General features: G+C 46.9%; 1 long non-coding RNA gene across 2 annotated transcripts in view; it reads right to left on the reverse strand.

The window, feature by feature from the left end:
• Positions 1 to 26137, reverse strand: part of LOC146822324 (uncharacterized) — an 87405-nt gene that overhangs the window by 8506 nt on the left and 52762 nt on the right. For both annotated transcript variants that reach the window (XR_014962831.1, XR_014962830.1), the window contains exon 3: positions 9966 to 10112. This is a non-coding gene — a long non-coding RNA (uncharacterized LOC146822324). The remainder of the gene's footprint in view (positions 1 to 9965; positions 10113 to 26137) is intronic.

A 26137-nucleotide genomic window follows, 5' to 3' on the forward strand; every position in this document is an offset into this window, starting at 1 on the left:
GATATAATTTGAACTGATAATGTGTCCCAAATACTCAAATTGATCTTGCGCAAAACTGCAATTATCTTGTCTTAACCACAAACCATTTACCTTGATTTTCTCAAATACAGAATTAAGTTTATGGATATGTTCAACTTGATTTTCACTGGCTACCAAAACATCATCTTGAAAAACAAGAAGGCCTTCTACATCCCCTAAAATGTGTTCCATAACCCTTTGGAAAACTGATGCAGCACATGCCAAACCAAATGGCATCCTACGAAATTGAAAGACACCATCCGGAGTGACAAATGCAGTAAGGTGTCTTGAGGATTCAGCTAAAACGATCTAATTATAAGCAGACTTTAAATCTAACTTTGAGAAAATCTTTGCACCATTAGGTTTTACCATCAGCTCTTCCATTCTAGATAACGGGTGGACATCCACTCAAATTTTCTTATTCAAAGACCTGTTCTTTTTCTTGGCTATGACAATGGAAGAAAGCCAAGGTGAACTATCCACTGGTTCTATTACACCTTGATCTTGCAAATCTTTTAAAGCTTTGGATAGTTCACTTCTAATGCTTAAGGAGCATTCCTTAACTTATGCTTAATCGGTGTGACGTTATATTTATATTTAATATTCAATTAAAAAAATCTTTAGTACACCAAGCTTATCATCAAAAAGAACGTTGTAATTTCTAAGCAGCTGTTGAGTTGAGCACTGAAATTAAAATCGACATTTGTAACCTGCAATGAATTTACAATACTAATGGTATGTTGCTGTAAATTCTCATGATAGAGTTCAGAAAATGACATTACCTTTCTACTTTTGCCTGCTAGAAGCACAATATCTAGCATGGCTTAAAGTACCCAACCTAAAATATTCTTTTCTTTGAAGGTGACATAGATTTTACCAGAGAAACACACATTCTGAAAAAAATAGTACATACAAAATAACCTATAAGATCAATAGTGTTTCCTTGAAAAAACTCTTCTGATATCAAGATCTTCCAAAGGCTCATCTTTCCATAGTTGTTTGAAAGTATCATAGTCACTCTGGCTCCTGAATCCATCAACAAACTGACAACTTTATTCCCTATTCCTATGTCAGCAGTTAGATTTTCATAGGCATTATTGTCTCAAGAAGTGATATTTAAAACCAGATCAGATAGACTTGCTTGTAATGCATCCTTTTCTGTATAGTCGGCTATTTCATTTACTTGATGGCTTCTTTTCATGCACACTTTTACAAAATATCCCATTGCGTCGCATAGACTGAATATGTTCTTATCTGCAGGCCAGAACTTGAAATTAACTCCATGATGGGTTGATCCACAACGAAAACAAGCACAAAATTTGTTATACGATATAGTAGTCTCCTTACAATGAACTTTGGGGTTCATGACTTTACCATCTTGTGATTTACTCTTTACTGCCAAAGATTGTTTCTTCAGTGTGTTTCCTTAAAATCTTTACTTCAGCTTGAGAAGATTCAATCATAGATGCGCCATCAATTGCTTCAGAAGGCAATAACTTTTCAAAAATTAACAATTTCTACTGGATAGACTTGTTGTGACATCTGAACACTAATTGATCTCATATAAGTTGCTCAGTAAACCTCTCAAATTTGCAATTGGCTGCTAAAATTCTTAATGCAGTCCCATAAGATTCTACATATTCATCTTGCTTTTGTTCTCTGGAGAAAAATGTAAAGCGTCTAACAACAATACTCTTTTGAGTATCAAATATTTTCTCTAATCTCAGAGAACCTCTTAAAATTCATCAAAATCTTCTTCATCAGGTGGCGTAGAAATAGGTAAGTGTTCAAAAATACGTTGCCCTTCTCTGTCCAAGCACTGTTTTAAAATAAACTTTTTACTTTCTGTGCAAAATCGCAAACCATCAATCGCTCCTAAATATATATTAAATGACCTGTACCAATCTTTGCAGTCAATTACAGGTCCACCAGGCAACTCTAGAAACGATGAGGGGGATGCACCTCTTGCATGATGGCAATACTCTATGGAATAATAGCAGAACTGTATGAGTGTGAAGAAAATAAATAAATGAGAGAAAATTTAGGACTGGTGCAGATGTGCACAATAGGTGTGTGCATCACCATTGAATAAATGAGGAAACAGGATAGCAAAATGTAAATTGAGACTACCTTGATAGATCCTTAACTCCTATGCTACTTGCTTTAGTAACCAAACCACTTCCTTATGTAATTTGATAGAAAAGAGAGGGGAAAAAAACGCAATCTTTTTCCTTTATGAAAAGGAGGTGCGAGCAGTGCTGCACACATGATGAGGAAACTCCAGGGCTTCGGGTCGTCATCTAATTGCTGATGCTAAATGATAAAGGGACTCATAGGTGAGTTCAAGCATTTATTCAACTATAATGTGAAGCCCTGGGGAGAGTGATAACCTGGTGAAATCGATCCCGCTGTGTCAGATGCCTAACTCCGTCCCTCGATCCGTCAACCGTCCAACGGACCCGCATCGAGACACAGAGAGCACTACACACAGTGCGAGCAGCTCAAGGCAGAAAACATCACCCTGCTGCCACGTGCCACAACATCAGTCCAGGTAAGTTCGGTGACATGACAATACTTGACTCTGTCACTGGCCGTTAAGATGGGGTCCAGGGTGTGTGCCGCGTGATGTGAGTGGGGTTGGTGAGGAGTTGGGTGAGCCCCGTGTTGTTCATGCTTTCGAGGAGGTTGGTGGTGTTAGTGTTGTTTAGGTTGCCAAAAGGTAGAAATTGAGGTCTCCGAGGAAGATGTAATGTTTAGAGTGAATAGCGAGTGGGGAGATGAAGTTGAGAATGGTGTAGCAGAAACTGGGGAATGGTCCTGGAGTTCTGTAGGCAAGGGTGCCTCTGATGGTGGTTCTGCCATCGGTGTGCAGTTGAAAGTAGAGGTGTTCCATGATCGGAATGGTATTGTCTGTGGTGGTGGTGCAGCGGTTAGTTTCTTTGTGGATGATGGCGATACTGCCTCTGTGTTTGTTGGTGCGGTCCCGATGTACTATCTTGTAGTCGTCGGGGGTTGCTGTGTTGATGTCGGGGGCTGAAGTGGGGTAGACCCAGGTCTCCGTGATGAAGATGACTTCAGTTGTAAGGGAGGTGATGGTGCCCCACATTTCAGGGGAGTGATGTTGCATTGAGCAGGAGGCAGTGGAGTAGCTCTGGGGTGGTCGTGGTCAGCCCGATAGGCATGGTGTGGTAGTCGTGCCTGCAGGTGCTCTGGTGTTCCAGGGAAAGTGCTGACAGGTGAAAGGTCCGACTGTAGAATGTGGATAAGTGTGGCAGATGTTGTTGTTGTGAAGACTGGGTTCCAGGCGGAGTATCTGTGGAAGGCGGGCGAACCAGGAGTACTGGCCCTAGGCGCGGTCCAGGGGCTGACGGGTGCAGACGTGCTTGCCTTTGGCACACCGGTGCCACATCCACTGTGCTCATCTGCAGCCTCCATTAAATAGATGCTGGAAGGAGGGTGGGGCGCAATGAAGTAGGAGCAGCAAAAAACAGTTGAGAAAGAGCAAGCAGCGAGGTGAGTGAAATAAGATAGTAAAACAAGTGCAGTGACAAAGGACAAAGCAACAGCAGCAGGAAATAACTAATACAACAAAAAATGCAAATACAAAACAGGGCTACAAATACAAAGCAAAGTAACAAAGGCTACAAATGCAAAGTGAGTGCTAAAGGCGCTGAAGGCTAAACTCATAGAGAGGAGCACGATCTTGATACGGCTGACAGGGGGGGGGCAACGGGGGGAGAAAGGTATAGTCGTGAGGCCTGCAGAACCTGTGAAGCCGGAAAATAACATTTCAATATAATTTCAAAATAATAAGATCCTCATAAGGGTAATGAGGGTAGGGTGGCTACAGGGCTTCACTTGCACATTTTTGAATGCTGAAGATTCCAAAAATCTTAAATTTCAGACTTTTTTGTCAGATAAATACTTTTATGGATTAGAAGAGCTAAGACAAATAGGCGGAGGAAAAACCTATCACTGTGGGCAATCCTGCGTTCCCTGAAGAACTGGCCACCATGATACCTGCATGGGCCAACAGTGATATTCGGGAACTCAAACAATCAAGGAATCAAGAAGGTGTCCTCGCGTCTGAAGAAGTTAGGCAGAAATGGAAAATTGACTTCACAAGTAATGGCTTCAAGTCCCTGCAGTTGAGACATCATTCTTCAGGCAGAGGGGTGAGTGCGAGGGCGGAAGTCCACAGGGAGACATTCCGTCGCCCGCAGTCGGCCTCAAGCCCGAACGACATCGGCCCATGCTACTGCATCTGGGTGGTTCGGCCATTCACCGGCTGGCCAAATCCGTGGTGGAAGTCGGCCCTCCCTACACCTATGCCACGCTCAAGGCGGCTCTGACCGCACATTTTGAACCCCTAGCAAATCCAGATTACGAACGCTTCCTCCTACGTCAAGCTAGGCAACTACCGGAGGAATCGGTTGACACTTTCTATGCTCGGTTGAAGGAGCTGGCGAGCACATGTACCCTCCCGGACACAGACGACGAGCTGCGGGCCCAGTTTATCCAGGGCTGTTCGTCCGTCAAGTTGAGGGAAAGGATCCTCGAAACGCCCGGCATCTCCATGGCTGACATGCTCACCATGGGCCGGTCTAAGGAGTTGTCCAAAGTGCGTGCCGCACATATGGAGACAGCCCTTCAACGTCAAGTGAAGACGGAGCCAGTGAACGCGGTGGTGGCGACGACCTCGAAGAAAGCAAATTCAAAGAGAGCGGAGCAAAGCAAACCACCATCCTCGTCTCGTTCCTGCTACATGTGTGGAGGACCGTACCCGCACCAAGGTCAATGCCCTGCACAGGGGAAAAGGTGTACGGCGTGTCGTCGTCTAAACCATCTGGCCAAAGTATGCCGCTCGGCGGGACGTCAACGACAAGGTCGGCAGATCAATGCGGTGGAGGCCCCTCTACAGGAGGCTGAGGAAGATGATATGGACGACGATGAGGACGAAGGCACGGTCCATGTCATTCACGCCCTGCAACCGGATGGATGTCCGAAGCGGAGGGCCCCAAAGTGTCACGTCAAGATTGCAGGACATCTGACGCCGGTGCTGATTGACACAGGTGCGTCCATAAACATAATGGCCCAGTCCATGCTGAGATCTTTCCCGGTACAGCCTGTCCTAAAGCCCACGTCCATACAGGTGTTTGCCTATGGCTCCGGCACACCGCTCACGGTGCTAGGCGTTTTCACCACCGACATCGCCCATGAGGCTCACTCCGTTCGCACCAAAGTGTACGTCACCAAGGAGGGTGCGGGAATGCTGCTGGGCTGTCGTACGGCGGAACATTTGCAACTGGTGGTGTTTGCCTTCGCTGTGCACCTGGAAGATGTTGAGTCGCTGGTGGACGAGTTTCGAAACCTGTTTGACGGAATCGGATGTTTAAAGAACCACCTGGTACGGCTACACGTAGACCAATAAGTGCAACCGGTTGCTCTCAAGCACCGGAGAGTAGCGTTCCATCTGCGGCCGAAGGTCGAGGAAGAACTAAGAAAGTTGGAAGCCGCTGACATCATTGAGCGAGTGGAAGGCCCGACACCATGGGTCTCCCCCATTGTGATAGCCCGAAAACCGAAGCAACCAGGTGAAGTCCGAATATGTGTGGACATGCGTTTGCCAAATCGTGCCATCAAGCGGGAACGCCATCTGACACCCACGGTCGACGACATCGTTGCGGAGGTCAGCGGATCGCACTGGTTCTCGAAGATGGACCTCCGGGCCGGCTACCATCAACTCCTGCTGGATCCCAAGTCAAGGGCCATAACCACCTTCTCCACCCATGTGGGACTGCGCCGCTACAAGCGCCTCAGTTTTGGGGTGTCCAGCGCGGCGGAAGTGTTTCAGGACACCATCAGAAGTGTATTGGCTGGCCTCAGTGGGGTTATAAACGTCAGCGATGACATCCTGGTACATGCACCGACTCTGGAGGAACACATGACCCGTCTACGATGCGTATTCCGGAGGCTCCAGGACAGTGGCCTGACGCTACATCGTGAAAAGTGCGAATTCCTAAAAAAGGAGATAGCGTTCTTTGGATATCACTTCTCACAACAGGGGGTGTCGCCCGACCCCGCGAAAGTCCGTGACATCCAGACGGCCCCTGCCCCGACCACAGTTACCGGAGTGAGGAGCTTCCTGGGCATGGTCACCTACTGTGGTCGGTTCATCCGGAATCTCACGAACCTAACGGCACCCCTACGGGACCTCACAAAGAACGCTGCCACATGGGAATGGGGTCCCGCTCAAGAGGATGCTTTTCAGGCCACCAAACACGCCTTGTCTGCAGAAACCACCTTAGCGTATTTTGACCCCGCCCGGGAGTCTGAACTATCGGTGGATGCCAGTCCCATTGGGTTGGGTGCCGTTTTGTCCCAGAAGCAACTGGACGGTGAGTGGGCCCCGGTAGCCTACGCGAGCCGGGCTCTAACGGAAACAGAACAAAGGTACTCCCACATCGAAAAAGAGGCGATTGCAATACACTGGGGGTGTCGCCATTTCCACCTCTATTTGTATGGACAGCCATTCACAGTTCACACTGACCACAAACCGCTGATTCCTCTTTTCATGGGCGTGTCGTCGAAACCACCTCCAAGAATTGAAAAGTGGATCCTGCAGCTGCAAGAGTACCAATTCACCGTCATCTACCGCCCCGGGGCACAAAACCCGGCGGACTTCCTGTCCAGACATGCCCGGCCGGTCACCCGAGAAGAGGAGTCTGAAGCTCAAGAGACGGAGGAGTACGTCAGGTTGGTGGTGGAACGCTCTCGCCCTCTGCCCATCAGGCTAGAGGACATCCTGGAGGCGACCAAACGAGATGATTGCTGGGAGATGGTGATCTCAGCGATTGGATCTGGAAGGTGGCATTCCCTGCTGGAGAACCTGGCACACCGTACAGTTGATGCACAAGTGGCGTTGAAAGCTCTTCACAACGTCCGGTCCGAATTGGCTGTGTCCCCCGAGGGATGCCTGATGAGAGGCACGCGCCTAGTTATCCCCAGGTCACTACAGCAGCGAGTGGTGGATCTTGCTCACAACGCGCACCAAGGGGTGGTTAAGACTAAATCACGCCTGAGGAGCAAGGTGTGGTTCCCGGACTTGGACAGTGTGGTGGAGAGAACAGTCCGGTCCTGTGCGCTCTGCCAAGCGGCGGGGCCCGCTGATCCGCCTGCCCCAATCCTGACGGAGGACATACCTCCTCACCCGTGGAACCGGGTGAGTGCTGATTTTGGGAGCCTACCGGATGGCCGACACATGCTTGTCGTCATTGACGATTTTTCAAAATACCCCGAGGTTGAGATAATGGACTCCATTACTGCAAGCCACACCATACCTCGGTTCGAGAAAATCATGGCCAGCCATGGGTTAATCAAGGAGCTACGCACGGACAATGGTCCAACATTCGCCAGCCATGAGTTCTCTGAATACCTCAGGTCAAGAGGTGTCCGACATGTGAAAATCACGCCCCGGTGGCCCCAGGCTAATGGTGAAGCGGAGCGTTTCATGCGCACCCTGAACAAAGTGCTCCGGATAGCAATATCTCGAGAACAGAACATGGAGTGTGCCCTGTACAACTTCGTGAAAGAATACCGACTGACACCTCACTCGACCACCATGGCCAGCCCTGGGTCCTTGTGTAACCAACGGGTGCTGAATGATGTGTTTCCTCAGGTGACACCATCCTCGCCCGCATATCGTCAAGTATCCACACGCCTCCGACAGAGGCGGGCCAAGAATGACCGAATGTCCCAGAGGCGCCATGCCAGAAGCAGCGCGTTGGTGGCCGGTGATTTGGTGCTGGTGAAGAATCGACATCCCCGAGGGAAGTTCTCCCTTCCTTTTGAACCCGAGCCCTGGGTGGTCCAGACTGTAAAGGGCACGATGGTCACTGCCCAGAGGGGTCGCGAGACAGTTACCAGGAACGTTTCCCAGTTCAAAAAGTACCAGTGCCCTGCACAACCAAGTGAGGTGAGGCCAGAGTCTGAGGATGGCGAAACAATGGGTGACGTCGTCAACGAGGAGAATGTCTCACCTGGGTCTGCTCCCCCAATGCCCGAGGCAACTGTGGAACATTCGCCGGGGGCAGCCGGAGCTGAAGGCAGTAGAGCTGGGAGCGAAGGGCGAGGTGGTCACCGATATCATCTCCGAGCCAACCCGGCGGTGTCGTCTCGACTGAAAGGTTTTGTGATGGACTGAGGAAAAGAAATGCAGTGGGTTTTTCCTTCTTTTTCCTCGTTCTTCTTCTTTTCTTCTCTCTCTCTCTCTCTCTCTCTCTCTCTCTCTCTCTCTCTCTCTCTCTCTCTCTCTCTCTCTCTCTCTCTCTCTCTCTCTCTCTCTCTCTCTCTCTCCATCTCTCTCGTCTTCCACACTGGAAGGGTTCTTCTCTACCCGGTATTGGTGTTTGTTTTTGTTTGCCATGATAAAGGAGGAATGTTATGTTTGAGGGGAACACCCCCCTGCCCATGGAGAGGGTGGTCTAGCCTGTGACCCGGAAGAGGTCAGGTAAATAAATGGGGGCTGGACCGGATGATCCGGGTCAGTGCACCGAAGCACGATTACTGCGTAGGCGTGTGTTATTTCCCTCTCCCCGAGTCTGGAGATCGTGCTGCCTGCCTACCTTAGTTGCTGCATTCGCTGGGCCCCTAGCACACAACACCGGTGACATAGCAAGAGCTTAGGAGATATTCGTAGCCCTGGAGGTGGGAATCAAGGCAGCTCGGGAAATGGATCCAGGCGATCAGTTTTCCAAAGAAGACAATGAAGAATAAGAATCTATTTGCCGTATTTAGTATTTTTCAATATATGACCTGTACGTAACTCCAGACCATATTAGAAGTTTACGGAATTTATTTCATCCGCCTGCATCAGATGTGTGAATTGGATCAGGAACTGGAAGCACGTGCCATGGGGCTGCAGCACGATGGAGCCCTTAGGAGGCTGTGTGTAAGGGGCTGCAGGAAAAGGGGGAATATGTTTCAGCCCCACACCGCTCTTGGGCACGGGGGGAGCCTAGTGTAAGGGACTAAAATGGACTTGACGCTCTATTCCACCCCATCAGTGACTCGATCTTTCACAGCACAAACAAAATCCACACTTAGCCTCCTCCCCACACAGCCAATGCCCTGATCAAAACAATTGCATTGATAAGACACTGTACAGGGTGCAGGCTACGGTGCCCTTCTGAGTGCGCCCCAATATCCCCGTTTGACAAAGTCAAAGACTTTACCACATCTCCCCACCCCTACTGGCACCAAGCTGGACTGCTGATCCTGAAACAAGAGCTTACAACCTGGTAAGACAGTCTAAGGCTCAGCTCCTGCCCAGCTCACGCTGACATTGACTGTAAACTCAGGTAGTAAGCCACCTGGGCGCTACACTCTGGGTGATAAGAGGCACATACCCCTCCGGGCGGGCGCAGCCAAGGGTATACATTAAGGGGATCTATGCCGCTCGGGGCAGTCCCAATAGTATATATGTGTTGTGGAGGGTGTATGTTTTCCCATCCAACATCAGGTAGACCTCTCTCCTCATTGGCCCTCAACTTCCACCCACAAACAGGCCTTCAGCCTGTCTTCTTATCCTTGGCCGGCCTGTCAGAGGAACGCAGAATAATGTTAATGTGCATGTTTTTTAATTTACATATATGCGTGAATTGTCAAACGTCACCTCTCTTTCTCCATCTCCAGCCAATTATATGTGTTTTGCCAAACTGCCAGTGTAACATAATAGTGTTTTTGATGCTATGTACAGATGATAGAAAGCTGCCAGCTAAATACATAAAACCGAGGTGATATATCACAAGGCTCAATCCCTATCTGGCTTCTGGCTTTGCTTGCTTCGATTCATATGCTTGGTTATTTTCTATGTTATTGGTTTCACCCCTGAACTCTTAGATATGAGTACATTATGGCATGCAATAGACCAGGTGATACCCACATACCTCGCTGAGGCTCGGTGCACTTCTTGGAGCAGGCCCCGCAGCACTTTTCCTCGAAGAGACAGTTGTCGTCGCTTAGGCATTCATTCGGCTCTGGCGGGTCGGGGCAGCCAAAGGGAATGTCTTCATGGGGACACACGCCCGTTTTCTCTGTAACAGAAAAAGTTCCAATTAACACAATGGCAGTTTTTTACTAATGGCTCCTCAGGCGCTCGAGAGGCGCTGCTCAATTTTGCGTTGTCTTCAGAGTTTTAGGGGCAGATTTACAAGCCCCTTGCGCCACTTTTGCGTCACTTTTAACATGGGAAAAGTGGCGCAATGGGCTTGTAAATCTGCCACTTAGAATGATAAGTGTTTCTTTGCGTCACTTTGCGCCATCCTATTAAATAATCCTCAAACACCTATCTTTGCTGTCAGAAGCACACAAATTCATTAAAATCTGTGTTTTTGAAAAATATTGCCGGGTAAAAATGTACAAAACTAGGATATCCTGCAGGAAAACACCTAAAAAAGATATTGCTAAAGAAAAACACAGCAAATTAACGTGTGGCAGAAGTTACCCTGCAATAAGAGACTGTTGCCAAAAAGCAAACTTAAAAAAATATACATTTTTGCAAGTTCTTGAAACTGCAAAATTACTAATGTCACCCAATGATGTAATTTAAAATCAAATATCTCACAGCCAGGCAAAAAAAAAAGAAAAAAAATAGAAGGGCGAAGCATCTAACCAGAGTATAATAGATGGTTCTATGATAGATATTTCTGCATGATGCTTCACTATCTATGAAGGGAGTGTAGGTGAATCCTTTTCCCTGTATGAGGAAATATAAAAGATTCTAGTCTTATTCAGTCCAGAAAAGATGTGTGTTTGTATTCGCTCTCACATTCGCCTTCTGATAATGAATTTATTGTTTAACTCGGTACTTAAATTGAGGGGTACGTGCCCAAAACAAAAAATCCAACTGTCCCACACAAATGTCAAAGCCACACTCCTCGCACAACTTCAACATTTGCACTCTGCCAAGAAATTTAGGAACAAAAAAAACCTTTTGTGTGGATTTGAAGAAACTCAAAACACAATCAAGCATCTCTCAACCCTTCTCTGGAGCAGCCCCTCCCTGTGCAGCCTCCCTCCAAAGGGGATGCAAAGTCACGCTCATGTTATATTCACAAGAAACTGAAAACCTCTCATCTCCAGCTACTAAGATCATGTGAAGTTCTCTACCCTCTACCCAAAGTCTGCTTCCTGCTCTGATCTTTATTCTTATCACTTTAGCACACCGTGTTTCTGCCTCTTTTCTTTAAATGTTTCTTCCTTCAGCTTTGTTGCTGAGCCAATCGAGTGCCTTTCCAAAGGCTCTCAACATCTCTCCTGATTTTGGGTGTAAGGCTAGGGTAAGCTTTTGTTATGTATTGGATTAAGGTGCCTCTGAATCCAAGATATGTTTCTAAAGTTGTTCTGATTGCCACAACTGCCCGATAGAAGAAGGTAAACGAATACATTAGCATATTAGCGAACTGCAAAATGGGATTAGAAAGTAATAACAAATGGCTCTTTGGAAGGGGCACGTTTAGGGCATCTCATCCAGATTGTGATTTATTAAAGTATGTTTCAATGTTTTGCTATCGACATCCAGTCAAAAAAACTGATCAGTGCTAAAGTGCATGTGCTTCTTCCTTAAACATGTGTGTAATAGGCATTTACCCAATTGACATATTCAATATACGTGTAAGTTCCTTGTAAAGTGGCATACCATACCATACTCATGGTATGGACGTTAAATGCACCTAGTAGGCTACAGCACTGATTGTGCCACCCACACAAGTAGCCTTCCAAACCTGTATCAGGCCTACCACTGTAAAACCTGTGTGTGCAGTTTATTGCCACTTCGACGTCATATTTAAAACTACTTGCCAACTCTTAAACTCCCTTTTTATTACATATGTCACCCCTAAGGTAGGCCTTAGGTAGCCCTAAGGGCATGGTGCTATGTAAGTAAAAGATAGGACAAGTACTGTTATGTTTTGCATGACCTGATTGTGACAAACAGCTAAATTTGTTTTTTCCCTAATGTGAGGCCTACCCCTCTCTCCTCCCTTAGGTTAGGATTGGGAATTCCTTAATAAATGTTCAAGTTGTAATTCCTGATCAGAGAGGAGTACCTTTTTCTTGTTTCACATCTTTGGAATGGTGATGATAATTCCTCCTTAATCGTGAAGTTGGATGTAACATTACTTTTTTAGAGATGTCACATTTAGAAAGTGGACACATCTCTGCACTCAGTGCTCTGTGTGCCTGACAGCTTGTGCCATAAGCGACCTACCTGGATCGCAAATGATTCCAATGGGGCAGTGATGCTTGTTCCCGAATCCTCCTGAGACTTGCCCGCGGTTTTCAGGAGGCGACACTGCTCTGGAGGCAAATCCCAGGGGAAAGGGGGTGGGGATGGGGAGAGTATGTAGAGTCAAAGATGCTGTGGTTCGTCTACTCAACTGCAGCAGGCATTCACACCAGTCTGATTAATGATACCGGCAGATATGGTTACTATAAACAAACAAATAATAAGGCTTTAGTCTAGAATTAACTCTATGTCTTAAGGTATCACCTCATGAAAGCTTTTCAAATCTCAACTAACCTTTTTTGTTGTAATGTTTTCATTTAGAGTGTTTGTAGAGGATCCTTTATTAAAATGTTTAAACTGTAGTGAATTTGATTTCAGTGTCAAACCCACAAGCAAATTCGGACAGGGTTAACTTCACCCAAGTTCTCTTAGGCAGAGCCCTGCCAACAGTATTTACAGGTTGAACAAAAACACTGGGTACCTTTGTTTGCAGCACTTAGTTGCAACAAAACTCAGCACGTCATAAAATCAAGTCTGTTGTTGTGCCTCTCCGTTTCTTCTTGTTATTTTTTCCATCCAAGTGCAAGACTAATTGAGGACGTTCTTTGCGGTGAGGTCGAACCGGAAGGATCAAGGGAGCTGGCAGACAGAGTACTGGAAGCCAGGAAACAGGTAAGTGGCAAGCGAAGAGGCTTAGCGAAGGCGAGCAGTGTTGGACAATCTTTAAATAAAACTGCTTTAGAACGTTTTTAAAGGTCACATTCTAATTTCTTGTAACAAGGAACAGAGGTAGATAATTAACTTGATGAGGCTGCCTTCTAGAAGGTGTTTTAGAATGTTCACAATGGTGTCACATTCTAATTGCTTATAGCAGGGAACAGGTGCAGGGGATTAATTTGACGGGGGCTGTCTTCCGGAAGGTTCACGTTGAGGTAGTTTATGCCATTTGCTCGATGCATATTCTGGTGGATTTTCTGGATGTTTCAGTGGCTCCTGAAACCTGACCTTGCATATTCATGGTAAAACATTTGTGAAAGCTATTAAGCCTTTTCAAACAAACCGAGGAACACAAGCTGCGGCTAGCTATTACCAACAGCATATAATATTGTCCAATGTTAGGGTACAGGACATTTGTTTATTCATAAGTGTTGGGAGGAATGATATGACTCATGCCGGCATATTGTGATAGTCAAGAGAGGTGAGCCCGTGACAGGAAACCTAATAGTCGCCCCTCCCAAAGACAGTCTTACAGGTTGTGGTTTGGAGGAGGTGGAGGTCATAAAATCGTCTCTCCCGGTTGGGGGCATGAGCCGAGGTGGCCCGTTCCCAGGAATGCTCTGATGGGTCATAACCCTTCCAATCTAAAAGGTAATCTAGTTTTCCCTGAGATCATTTAGAGTCCAGGATATGGTGAACTTCGTGCTCTTTTTGACCATTAATCAGAACGGGTTGGGGTGGGGTATCTTTTCATGTGGCGGAGTGGTATCGCTTGATTAGTGAAACATGAAACACTGAGTGGAGAGTATATTGAGGGGGAAGCCGTAGCTTGACTGTGACTTTATTCATTATCTTTATAATGTCATTAAGACCTACAAACTGGTCGTAATTTCCTTCGTCCTTCTAGTTGTAGGTGTCATGTTGATAACCATACCCTGTCTTCTTCCTTGTATATAGGTGTTGGGGTTCTATGCTTGTCAGCTTGTGCCTTCATGACCAATTTGGCTTTTGCTAAACTTGTCCTAGCGTATTTTTGAATCTCATGCAGTTGTTCTAATCTTTCTGTGACTGAGGGTAGCGTAGTAGAAACTCCTGATATATCAATAGGATTGCCCGAGGATGCTGTCCTGACAGGAAGTAGATGGGTGTGTACTTTATGGCTGAGTGGGTGCTGTTATTATAAGTGAATTCAGCTAGGGGTAAGGCCTGATCCTATTGTCCTGTGTACATGGGTAGTAAGCATTTTAGTATAGTTTCAAGGGATTGGTTGACCTATTTAGTTTGCCCGTCGGTGTGTGGGTGGAAGGCAGATGATAGGCCTACCTCTATTCCTAACTTGTCACAGAGTGTTCTCCAAAATTTAGATGTTTACTGTACTTTGCGATCTGAGGTGATTTTACTCGGTGGACCATGCAGTTTTACGATATGATTAATGAATATTTGACTAAATTCTGCGGCGGTGGGTATCTTTTTGAGGGGATTAAATGTGCCATTTTTGATAATAGGTCAACAACTACTTAAATGATAGTGAAGGTATTCCTGGCTGGAAGGTTAGTAATAAAATATAGACTAATAGTGTGCCAAGGAACTGGGGGTATAGGCAGAGGCTGTAATAAGCCTGAACGTGCAGTGTGAGTGTTCTTGTTTCATGCACAAGTTGTGCAACCAGATACATATTCCTGCATATCCTTCCCCATGCTGTTCCACCAGAAGGGTTTTTGACAATTCCTTAGGGTTTTCGTTATACCTGGGAGACCTGCTAATGCTGTTTCATGATTCTATTGAATTACCTGACGTCTTAATTCTACAGTAGGGATGTACAGTTTCTGAGCATGAAGGAACAGCATGTCTGTGATAGTATGGTTAGGTGTTTTGAACCATTCTTCGGCCTTTAGTTTCATTATATTCTTCATGTAAGGCCACCATAAAGGTGTCACCCTCGCTGACTGCAAGTATCTTTTCCATTGGAATGATAGTAGGGGAGTCTGATGTGGAAGGGAAGAGTGAGCACAAAAGCTAGAAAGAAGATTAGACTATAACTGCTTGGTCCCTGGGTGATAGGTGATGATGAAATCAAACCCACTAAAGAAATGCAACCATCGCATTTGATGGGGGGAGACAGCCCTGACGGAGCTAAAGAATTGTGAATTTTTATGATCTGAGAATATTGTGACTGTATGTTTAGTCCCCTGTAGGTAATGCCTTGAGGTTCCGTGTGAGACGGGACGGCACTTTTGAGTGGTGACGAATATGGATGAGTTTGGTATCTACGAACCGCAAATGACGAGTATAGTGGGTGTACGCAGTTTCGCTATGCAGCCACGTATGGTTCGTCTCATTTTTGGGTTTGTTCATCCGAACCCTTGGGTTCCATTTTAGATACAGCATCCATTTTGTTTCTTGCCCTCAGGTAGTCAGCGAACGGGCTTTGTCCGCTTCGTGACCCTGGGACTCTCAAGCTTGTACGAGGGACACGTGTTCCTTCGAGGTGACTTTTACGATGAGGGAAATGACACGACTGAGGCAGATGGCCCTGCTCAAGGCTCATCTTGCCGCGCCGGTCTATTGTTTCAGCCATGCATACATTAGACACGAGGTCTTTGACCCCTCTATCAAGTTTCCTTTATTGCCCCTAACACTCTTTTCTAACCTGTTGTGCATCCTTGTCCTTTCCTTGCATCTGTTTTTCGTCCTTCCTCTTAATGTGTTTACGGTTGGGATGAAATGTGTTTATTGCGGAGGTAATATGTTTTTACAGTTGGGAACCGGCAAGACTGTTGTAATCATGTTCCGGCCTCCTGAAACATGAACGCGACCCTTTTGAAGTTTATTGTGGGAACTGAGTTGTAACCTTTGTTCGCCATACTGTGCTATGGCAAAAACTTGTATAAAAGGACCGATCCACTTCTACGAATTTGAAGCAGTCTCTGAGAACCTACACGTTGTGTACTTCTTGTGACCTCTGTATCCCTGCAGTAAATAAACGCTGATCTCTGACGTCCCTGGAAGTGTCCCGTGTCTCTGTGTTTAGTACGCCAGAACAGGTAACCCACGAAGGTTTCAGGTGTTGTTCCCTGGCACCGCTGGGTCTTAAGAATAACCCAGTCCTTCAGTTGGCGCCCAACGTGGGGCGACATCAACGGTACCGGTCCAAAGCCCGACGATCGTGAGGAACTTCGTGTGAAATCTCCGAGGGAAGGTGCACCCCGCTTCATCGATCCAGTTGTCGAAATAAGTGGCCCGACGTCTTTTCCCGCGAAGATCCCCGCCTCCTGACGGCTGTGACGGACCGATGCCCTGACTGTCGACCTGTTTTGGCGCCTGGCGTAGTCCTTTGTACGGCGAGACGATCAACGGGCCTTCCTGGTGACGCCATTGTTCTCTCAGTTAAGTATTTGTGGGTCGCTCCCAGTGTTGCTTTGTTGTTTGCATGGTTCCATAGCATTCGTGGTTCTTGGTTGTTGGGTTTTATTTGACGATTGCAATTGCCAAAAACCGAGGGTCTTGCATTTTTGCGAGGACATCGTAATTCGATAGCCCTTGAAGTTTGTATACTCGGTTAGTGTGCACGATGCCTGGCCGTAGTACTTTGTTTGGGTTTCTCAAATGTTGTAGCATGGATTCCCGGCTGGAGGATTCATGTCCGATACCTCCGGTTGGAACTCCGATTTACGAGCTCTATAGTCGTCATGGCGTGGGTCCTATCATATATAATGAATATTGGGTCCGCTACACTAAAAATGATGGCTTCCTTAGTTGGCCATCTCATGGTAGTTTCGAGACTGCCGTTTTAGATAATTTGGAAGCTAAATTGTTTAAAAAGAAAGCTAGGCCGGCCATGTTTGATTCCTTCCGGTTATGGCGGAAAGAGGCCAAGCAGAAAGAAATCAAACAGAATAAGAAAAATAAGAGAGAAGGTGTTATTACGGTGATGCGAAATGCAGAACAGTATCAGTTAGACAAAGATGAGAAAGAGCAGGAAGTTAGTGCTCGGCTTCACCATATGGCAGTGGATAAGTGTTATCCGGTGCTACCTTCTAATATCGATAAGACAGGAGAAGAAGCGGTGGAGGATTCGCTCTTGTCTTATCTGATGAAATCGCCACCTCCCTATGCTCCCGATGTTATGGGTCCCGTGCGTCCACCTCTTCCTCAACCCGCTGTTTTGGCGGCTGCTGGTCAGCCCGCCGTTCCTCCCGCTCTCCCGAATCCCCTTGGGCCACAGATCGTGCATCCTCTTGTTCCGGCTTCTCTCCCTACTGCGCCTTTCCAAGTCCCTCCTCAGCCTGTCGTTCCCGCTGCTTCTGCTGCTGCGTCTACTTCTACTGTTTCCACCCCTATTGTTGCTGCGCCTGCATCTTCTTCCTCTTCTCCTTCTGTTCGTAGTCGTCTCCTGACTGCTGTTGCTTCTCTTTATTCTCCGCTTTTTGGGCCGATACTTGGCTCGACTCTTTCAGATGTCGCTCAAAGGCGCAGTCAGCTTCCTGATGGTAGGGAACGTGAATCGTTGGTGAAAACGGCACGTAGATGGATTCGTAATCCTGTTAAATACACCTCACGTATAGTGTTTGAAACGTTTTCTCAGTTTAATGTGCCCACGCAACGATTTGTGTTTGAGGAACTGTGTAAATCGTTGAAGGAGGAGTGGGACGATGATGTGGCTGATAATGTACCATCTGAGGTTTCCGAGCTACAGCATCGGTTTGCCACGGGTGTGATCGTAGGTGATAAGGTTCGAGAGGCTCTAGAGCGTTTGTTATCCTTTCGATGTACAGTGCAACCTCGTGCGTTGTTTAAGGACGAGACTGCAGAATGGATGGCACAACCTGGTCAATATCCTATGCGAGAAGTTCCCCCAGTGTGGATGCCAGGTGATCCTAATGCTAACCCTGTTGTCCCAGGCCGTTTCCAGCGAGTTTTTGATACACCTCCCTTGGAAACGATCGGAAGTTTTACAAGTGAAGCAATCTTTGCCTGATCCCCGTAAGAATCCTGCAGGTTATTATAAGGAGCTGTCCCAATTGGTGGATGCTACCGTTATGAACCTTGCTGATATCGACATGTTGTTTGGCAATGTGGTGCCTCAGCCGATTTGGGCGAAAATTCGTCACGAGAATCATGTAGCCGAGTTAGGCGGTGACTGGGCTGCCCTTACGGCGGCAGACGCCCAGCAGGTCGGTGGGGCTAAGCCTGAACAGCTTATTGTGGCTTTGCCTCAGAGGATAATTACTCTCATGAAAACGCTTATGCCAGCGATGCGCGTCAATTGGGACAAATTATCAGCATGCAAGCAAAAGAGGGATGAAAGCGTTTCTGATTTCTTTACGAGATTTGAGGAAGCGTTTGTTGATCATAGTGGTCAGGACATGGGTTCCGAGGGTGGTCAGCGGCTGTTTGTCGATAAGTTTGTATCGAACTTGTTGCCCGACCTTAGCAACAAGTTGAAGAATTCTGAGAGTTCGTGGGCTGTTTCTACCACTGCTCAAATACTGGCTACGGCCCAATATTACGAAAATAGAGAAAAGGAGGAAAGTGAGCGTGCAGATAAGAAAACGAAGGATCTTAAAACAAAGGTCTTATTGCAGCAAGCCTATCCTCCGCGTTCGAATTTCAGTGATACACAGCAGCTAAATCGATCCCAATCACAGTTCTCCAGATCACAGACGCGAAATGCCCCTCCCGCACCTCGCTTTGTGTTGGGATATAATCAATGCGCATATTGTCGTGGGGAGGGCCATCTGAAGTTTGATTGTCCGGTTCTCCGTGATAGGAACAATGGTGTGTCGGCTCGAGGAGGCCGTAGTGGCCCTCAACAGGCTTCCCGTGGTAGAGGTCGTGGAGTTACCCAGAGTCAGGCCGAACGCTTTGCCACGTCTTCGGACTCGCAAAATTGTTTCGATAGGCGCGACCCGTCGTCCGTTCGGTCTGCACAGTATCATGTGGATGACTGTTATGTTGAGTGTGATGTTGATACGGATGATATCTACTAGGACAGCCATAGACAAAGGAAGGGAGAAGTATCAGTTCCGGTTGATCAGAGAGGGCCTTATGTTGCAGTAGCCACTTTGGGCGTCGTTGAGCCTTTTCTGTTGGACACTGGTGTAGCAAAAAGTTCCATCATGCATTCGAAACTCCCTGGCGCGCCTTTGTCTGGCTTAACGAATGTTTCCGTTGGATTTTCTGGCGCCCCCGTTAGCAATCCAGTTTCTAGCCCTTTGCCCCTTACAATTGGGTCTCATGAGCTAGAGGCTCCTTTGATTTTGACTACTGGTTGTGGTGAGAATCTTTTGGGCTTAGATTTGTTGAAAAGGTTACATGCGACTTTGTACTGTTCTCCTACGGGTGTGGAGCTTACGTTGGGTAAGAGCGTGATTTCCCCTATGTATTTATCGGTCGATAAGCTCCCACCGGAATTGAGATCTCTTCCGGACTCCTTGTGGGCGACAGGTCCCAATGACGTGGGCCTGCTGGATATACCACCTTATGTTGTTCAATTGAAAGTTGGTGCGCGCTTGCCGCGCATACCCCAGTATCGTATTTCCCTTGATGGTGAACGGGCACTATTAGCGATCATTTACGATTTGATCGGTAAAGATGTTATTGAGGAGACACGGGGTAATGTGTGCAATAGTCCCGTGTTGCCTATTCTGAAACGAACGGATCCCTCCAAGCCTCCCGTGTATCGTCTAGTTATCGACTTACGGGAGGTGAATAAAATTGTTGTTCCACAGTTTCCTGTGGTGCCAGACATTACAGCTTTACTGACTTTGATTCCAGACACTGCATCATGGTTCTCGGTAATCGATTTGAAGAATGCGTTCTTTAGCATTCCGATTGCTGAGGAAAGCAGAGACTTGTTCGGTTTCTCATTAGGTGGTCGCAGCTTCAGGTTCAAACGCGCACCTCAGGGCTACTGTGAGAGTCCATCAATCTACAGCCAAGCTCTTAAGAGTCAACTTGATACGTTTGTGTTACCGGCTGGTGCGGCCTTAATTCAGTACGTTGATGATCTGTTGGTAGCTGCTGACACTGAACAGCTTTGTAGAGCCGCTACAGTGTCTCTGTTACAGCATCTTTGTGCCTTACACCATAAGGTGTCACCTTCCAAACTGCAATATTGTTGTCAAGAAGTAACCTATCTAGGTCACTTATTGTCAAAGGCGGGAAGAAGGTTGACCCCTGAAAGAATTGCAGCAATTGTTCGAATGCCTGTGCCAACAACTCAGAGAGATGTGCGTGCCTTTCTAGGTATCACGTCATACTGCAGACAGTGGATCCCGAACTTTTCACTGTTAGCGAAGCCATTGGTAGCTCTCACGTGCAAGGACGTTTCGACTCCTTTGCCTTGGACGGAGGAATGTCAGAAAAGTTTTTCTGAACTACGCGATGCACTGTGTTCGGCTCCTGTGTTAGGTACTCCTGATTACAGTAAGCCTTTCACATTATACGTCCATGAGAGGGACGGTTGTGCGTTGAGTGTTTTAACGCAACAATTTGGTGATAAGCAGCGTCCGTGTGCATATTTTTCCTCGACCTTAGACCCGGTAGCTAGAGCGTTGCCGAGTTGCTTGAGGGCGACAGCGGCGGCGTCTATTCGACAGTCCGCAGGTCTGGTCATGGATAATATGCTCATAGTGATGGTTCCGCATGCAGTTGATACGCTCTTGAATCGGACAAAGACTCAACATCTGACGAGTGCAAGGTTGTCTGGGTACGAGCTGACCCTTTTGGCAAGTCATATACAGATCAAACGTTGTAATGTACTGAATCCGGCGACATTGTTGCCGATTAATATGGAATCAGATGATGTGCTGCCACATGATTGTTATTTACGGACTGAGGAAGAAACAAAAGGTCGTGTGGACCTGAAAAACACTCCCTTGGCAGATCCCGATGGTACCTTGTATGTGGATGGCTCGTGTTTTAAATTGCCGAATGGCGATGTGACGACTGCGTACGCTGTGGTGACGTTGAGCACGGTTGTGGAAACTGCGAGATTGAACCAGAATTCAGCACAAGCGGCAGAATTAATTGCATTGACAAGAGCGTGTGTTTTGTCTAAGGGAAAGCGAGTGAATGTGTTTACTGACAGTCAGTACGCATTTGGTGTTGCGCATAATTTTGGAAGATTGTGGAGAGAAAGAGGATTTATGACATCGCATGGTACGAAGATCCAACACGGGCAGCTCGTGAATGATCTTTTGGATGCACTTACATTGCCTAAACAAGTGGCGATCGTGAAATGTAGTGCACATCGGAAAGTGACGGATGATGTTGGTCGTGGTAATGCGTTTGCGGATGAGATTGCTAAGGAAACGGCTAAGAATCTTGCGACTCGAATGTATGTCACGAGTTCAGCGAGGTGGCCGACGGAGGCTGGTATGTGTGAAAATACTGTTGAGAGTGTGAAAGCAATTCAGAACGAGGCCACTGAAGCTGAAAAGACCAAGTGGAAAGAAAGCACAGCAAGATTGGATATGCATGGATGTTGGGTTGACCTGACGGAATGTCAGAGGTGGATGTTACCAGATGCGTATGTATTAGCTGTTGTGACGATGGCTCATGGGTTGTCACATATTAGTGCGAAAGGAATATGTAAGTTCTTGTCTCCTGTATGGAGGAATGAGGGTATTGCTAAGTGTGCCGAGAGAGTGGTTAAGAATTGTATGGTGTGTTTGATGCACAATCCCGGAAGGGGCACCCCCACTCCGCCTGGTCATTTCGCTCCTCCTGCTTGTCCCTTTGAGGTTATCCAGTTGGACTTTATCCATATGGAGAGATGCAATAACCTGAAGTATGTTTTGGTTGTGGTTTGCGCGTTCTCCAGATGGATTGAGGCCTATCCTCTTAAGGATAATACTGCCCTGTCCACAGCAAAAATCCTGCTGAAGGAGTACTTTCCTAGGTACGGAATGCCACGGATTGTGTGGTCGGATAATGGAAGCGAGTTTGTGGGAAGTGTGATGCAGAGTGTGTGTAAGGGCCTTGGAATTCGACAGAAATTCCACAGTGCTAACCATCCTCAGGCAGCGGGTTTGGTTGAAGGGTACAATGGTACCCTGAAGCTGAAACTCGCTAAGATCCAAGCTACGACTGGTCTGTCATGGCCTGATGCCTTGCCTCTGGCTCTCCTATCGACCAGAGCGACCGTACACTCTCGAGTAGGGCTTAGCCCATATGAGATTGTGTTCGGTCGCCCTGCAAATATTTGGGGAGTCCCGAGGCCGAGGGCTTTTGATAGTCTTGAGTATCCAATGTTGATTGATTATCTGCATGATTTGACCACTAAACTACGGTTAATCCATCAACAGGTCCTTGAAGCTCTACCGGCGCAGACAGAGGGTCCTGGGCACCAGCTCCGGCCAGGGGACTGGGTTGTTACCCGAAATTTCGGTCGGAAGCGTAACTTGGAGCCAAGATTCGTCGGACCCTTTCAAGTTTTGTTGACGACGAGGACAGCGGTTCGACTGGAGGGCCGGAAAAACTGGGTCCATGCCAGCCACACAAAGAAGGTACCGATCCCCTTACCAACTGACGGTTGGGTGAGGACTGGGATTTCGGCCACAGAAACTGAGACTCCTTTGCACTTTGTGCCGTTTAGTGACGCTCAACTTGTGGAGGAGGATTCGTCACTGCCAAACCCACATGTGGAGTCATCAGTAGCAGAGAACCCAAGGTCTGACTCGTTGTCCACTTCATCGAACACTGTTGCGCCAGCTGAACAATTGTTTGTAGAGCAAACTCGACCTGGAAGAAGTCGATACTTTCTTCGTTCAAGGACTAATAAAAATTAGTAGTATATTTGTTTTTTGACGTTACGAATACTATGGACAATTACATCCTTTCTTTTTGAGTTCTTATGTGCTTTTCCACTGCTAAGAGATTTGTAATAAATTTGAACGTTTCGAGGGGACCTCTCCATCCGGGTTACCGTAGGGCCGTGCGGGTACTCCTTTCTGTTTAGCAGGTTTCTGACGCTAGGTCGGTTACTTTTGTCGATTCCTGGGAACTCCTGGGGATTGATAATCGCTACTCAGAACGAAGTGCGTCAAGTACGTCACGGACGGTTTGTAGAGGATGGCATTCTCTAAGCTGTTGGAAGAAGAAAGGGTGTCGGCACAGAGATTAGAGCTATGGAGGGTTGTACGAACAAAATGTTTTTTGTTTCAGGTGTTTCTACTGTTCCTAACCGTATCTATGTTATTGGTGGGTGGAGTGTATTTTGGAGTACCGTTGTTCTTGCCGTCTGTTTCACCTACCTTTTCTCCTAAACTAAGTTCCCTCACCACTGTCTCCCCACATTCCTTTCATCCTTTGCCTCAACATGAGCAGGTTAGACGTGCGGAATTCATGAATAATTCCTTTGTTCAACTCCTACATCAGCATCAGTTGGTGGTGAATACTACCAATTGTTGGGTATGTGGGTTAATGCCACACACCATGGATAGGGGTATTCCGTACTTGGTCCTTCCTTACAGCTCCCAGGGTTCAGGTCGAGCATTCCAAACTATGTTCCGTAGTGCACTAGATTCCTACCCCAGTCGAGAGCCACGATCTGTCAATTTTGGTCCTGGGCCGTACCACAAGCCTTTGGCGATAGCAATAGCGGATCTGGATAGAGATGTTTTTGATGCATCACTCATTCCAGATGAAGAAGTGCAGGCCTATAAGGATCTGAGCGAGGCTGAGTATAGTACGTCAGTGGGTGATAGACAGCTTAAGAGCTCGTCCCCTTTATGGATTGTACCGCACCTTGTTAATTTCTGCTTGAAAGGCTTGGGTCGAAATCCGAGAGCACAACTTGGGAACAGTGCTTGCACTGATACGTATGTTCTACCGATGCTCTCCTCCCCTGTTTTTCTGACTGCTAAGGGCACCTATTTTGTATGTTATGAACGCGCATATACATGGTTACCCCGCGACTTTTCGGGTACCTGTTATATTGCGAATCTTTTACCTCCGACTTTCACAGTTGCTTCAGACTACCACAAAACCAGAGTTGTGAGAGGCGTTATTAGCAAAGAGGATACTGCTGGTCAAGAAGCAGGAGACTTCTTTAAGGGTTTCTTGCCGTTTTGGGGACCTATGGTTAATAGTAGGAACCTAAGACAGTTGACCCGTGTGGTTGAGTCGACTGCTAATATCACTGCAAATGCCCTTGGTAATCTAACAGCTGAACTACAGGCGGATAGACTCATGACGTTGCAGAACCGTATGGTTCTAGACGTTGTTCTTGCAGATAGAGGGGGTGTGTGTAAAATTATCCATTCGAGTTGTTGCATTTTTATTCCTGACAATGCTCCAACTGTATACCAAGCCATCTCGAAGTTGCACAAGATTTCCGAGTCCATACACGTGGACGAAGGTAATTGGACGCTCCTAGGATGGTTTTGGGGCCTGATGTCAACCTGGGGTTGGGAGATTCTAATGATCGTAGGGGCTGTTGTAACGTTTCTGTTCACGTGTTGTCTTTGTGTACAGTGTGGTCCTGCCCTATGTGGCCTATGTGCTACGACGTGCATAAGGCGGCCATCTGTTACCAAGGAGACATTGATGAATAGAATGATGTTCCAGCAGCAGCTGAATGATCTGATGAATATTGACATAGACTCCGATCTTGACTAGTGCTTGCCTACATGAGGGCAAAAGGAGCGTCTGAGGTTCCGTGTGAGACGGGACGGCACTTTTGAGTGGTGACGAATATGGATGAGTTTGGTATCTACGAACCGCAAATGACGAGTATAGTGGGTGTACGCAGTTTCGCTATGCAGCCACGTATGGTTCGTCTCATTTTTGGGTTTGTTCATCCGAACCCCTGGGTTCCATTTTAGATACAGCATCCATTTTGTTTCTTGCCCTCAGGTAGTCAGCGAACGGGCTTTGTCTGCTTCGTGACCCTGGGACTCTCAAGCTTGTACGAGGGACACGTGTTCCTTCGAGGTGACTTTTACGATGAGGGAAATGACACGACTGAGGCAGATGGCCCTGCTCAAGGCTCATCTTGCCGCGCCGGTCTATTGTTTCAGCCATGCATACATTAGACACGAGGTCTTTGACCCCTCTATCAAGTTTCCTTTATTGCCCCTAACACTCTTTTCTAACCTGTTGTGCATCCTTGTCCTTTCCTTGCATCTGTTTTTCGTCCTTCCTCTTAATGTGTTTACGGTTGGGATGAAATGTGTTTATTGCGGAGGTAATATGTTTTTACAGTTGGGAACCGGCAAGACTGTTGTAATCATGTTCCGGCCTCCTGAAACATGAACGCGACCCTTTTGAAGTTTATTGTGGGAACTGAGTTGTAACCTTTGTTCGCCATACTGTGCTATGGCAAAAACTTGTATAAAAGGACCGATCCACTTCTACGAATTTGAAGCAGTCTTCGAGAACCTACACGTTGTGTACTTCTTGTGACCTCTGTATCCCTGCAGTAAATAAACGCTGATCTCTGACGTCGCTGGAAGTGTCCCGTGTCTCTGTGTTTAGTACGCCAGAACAGGTAACCCACGAAGGTTTCAGGTGTTGTTCCCTGGCACCGCTGGGTCTTAAGAATAACCCAGTCCTTCAGTCTCCATTCAGTGAACACCAGTTTGATGGCCAGAAGTTTTTTTTCAGCCACCGCATAGTTTTGTTCCACTGGAAAAAAGTCTATGGGATGCATTAGGCCAGTTCTTGGGTTCTTTTGGGATAAAATTCCTCCTGCGGCTATCTGTGGAGCATCGGCTTTGACTTAATAGGGCTGGTCGGGATTGGGATGCTGAAGAATGGGTGCAGTGGTGAATTTAGGGGCATATTAGCAAGAACGGTGATAAAATTATCGCCGTTTTAGCGGCAGGAAACTGCCACTAAAACGGCGATAATGGGCTTGCTAATATGCGTAATAGAATCCAATAGAAGCCCAGGTTAGATGTGCATGACATCTAACCTGGGCTTCTATTGGAATTCTATAAGGCATATTAGCAAGCCCATTATCGCCATTTTAGCGGCAGTTTCCTGCCACTAAAACGGCGATAATTTTATCGCCGGTCTTGCTAATATGCCCCTTAGTTTTTAACAGTTGTAACGCCTGATTGGCTTCTGGAGACCACGCAAACGATTGCCCCTTTTTTAGCAGCTGTG

Source organism: Triturus cristatus, chromosome 6, assembly GCF_964204655.1.
Source record: "Triturus cristatus chromosome 6, aTriCri1.1, whole genome shotgun sequence".
Lineage (NCBI taxonomy): Eukaryota > Metazoa > Chordata > Amphibia > Caudata > Salamandridae > Triturus > Triturus cristatus.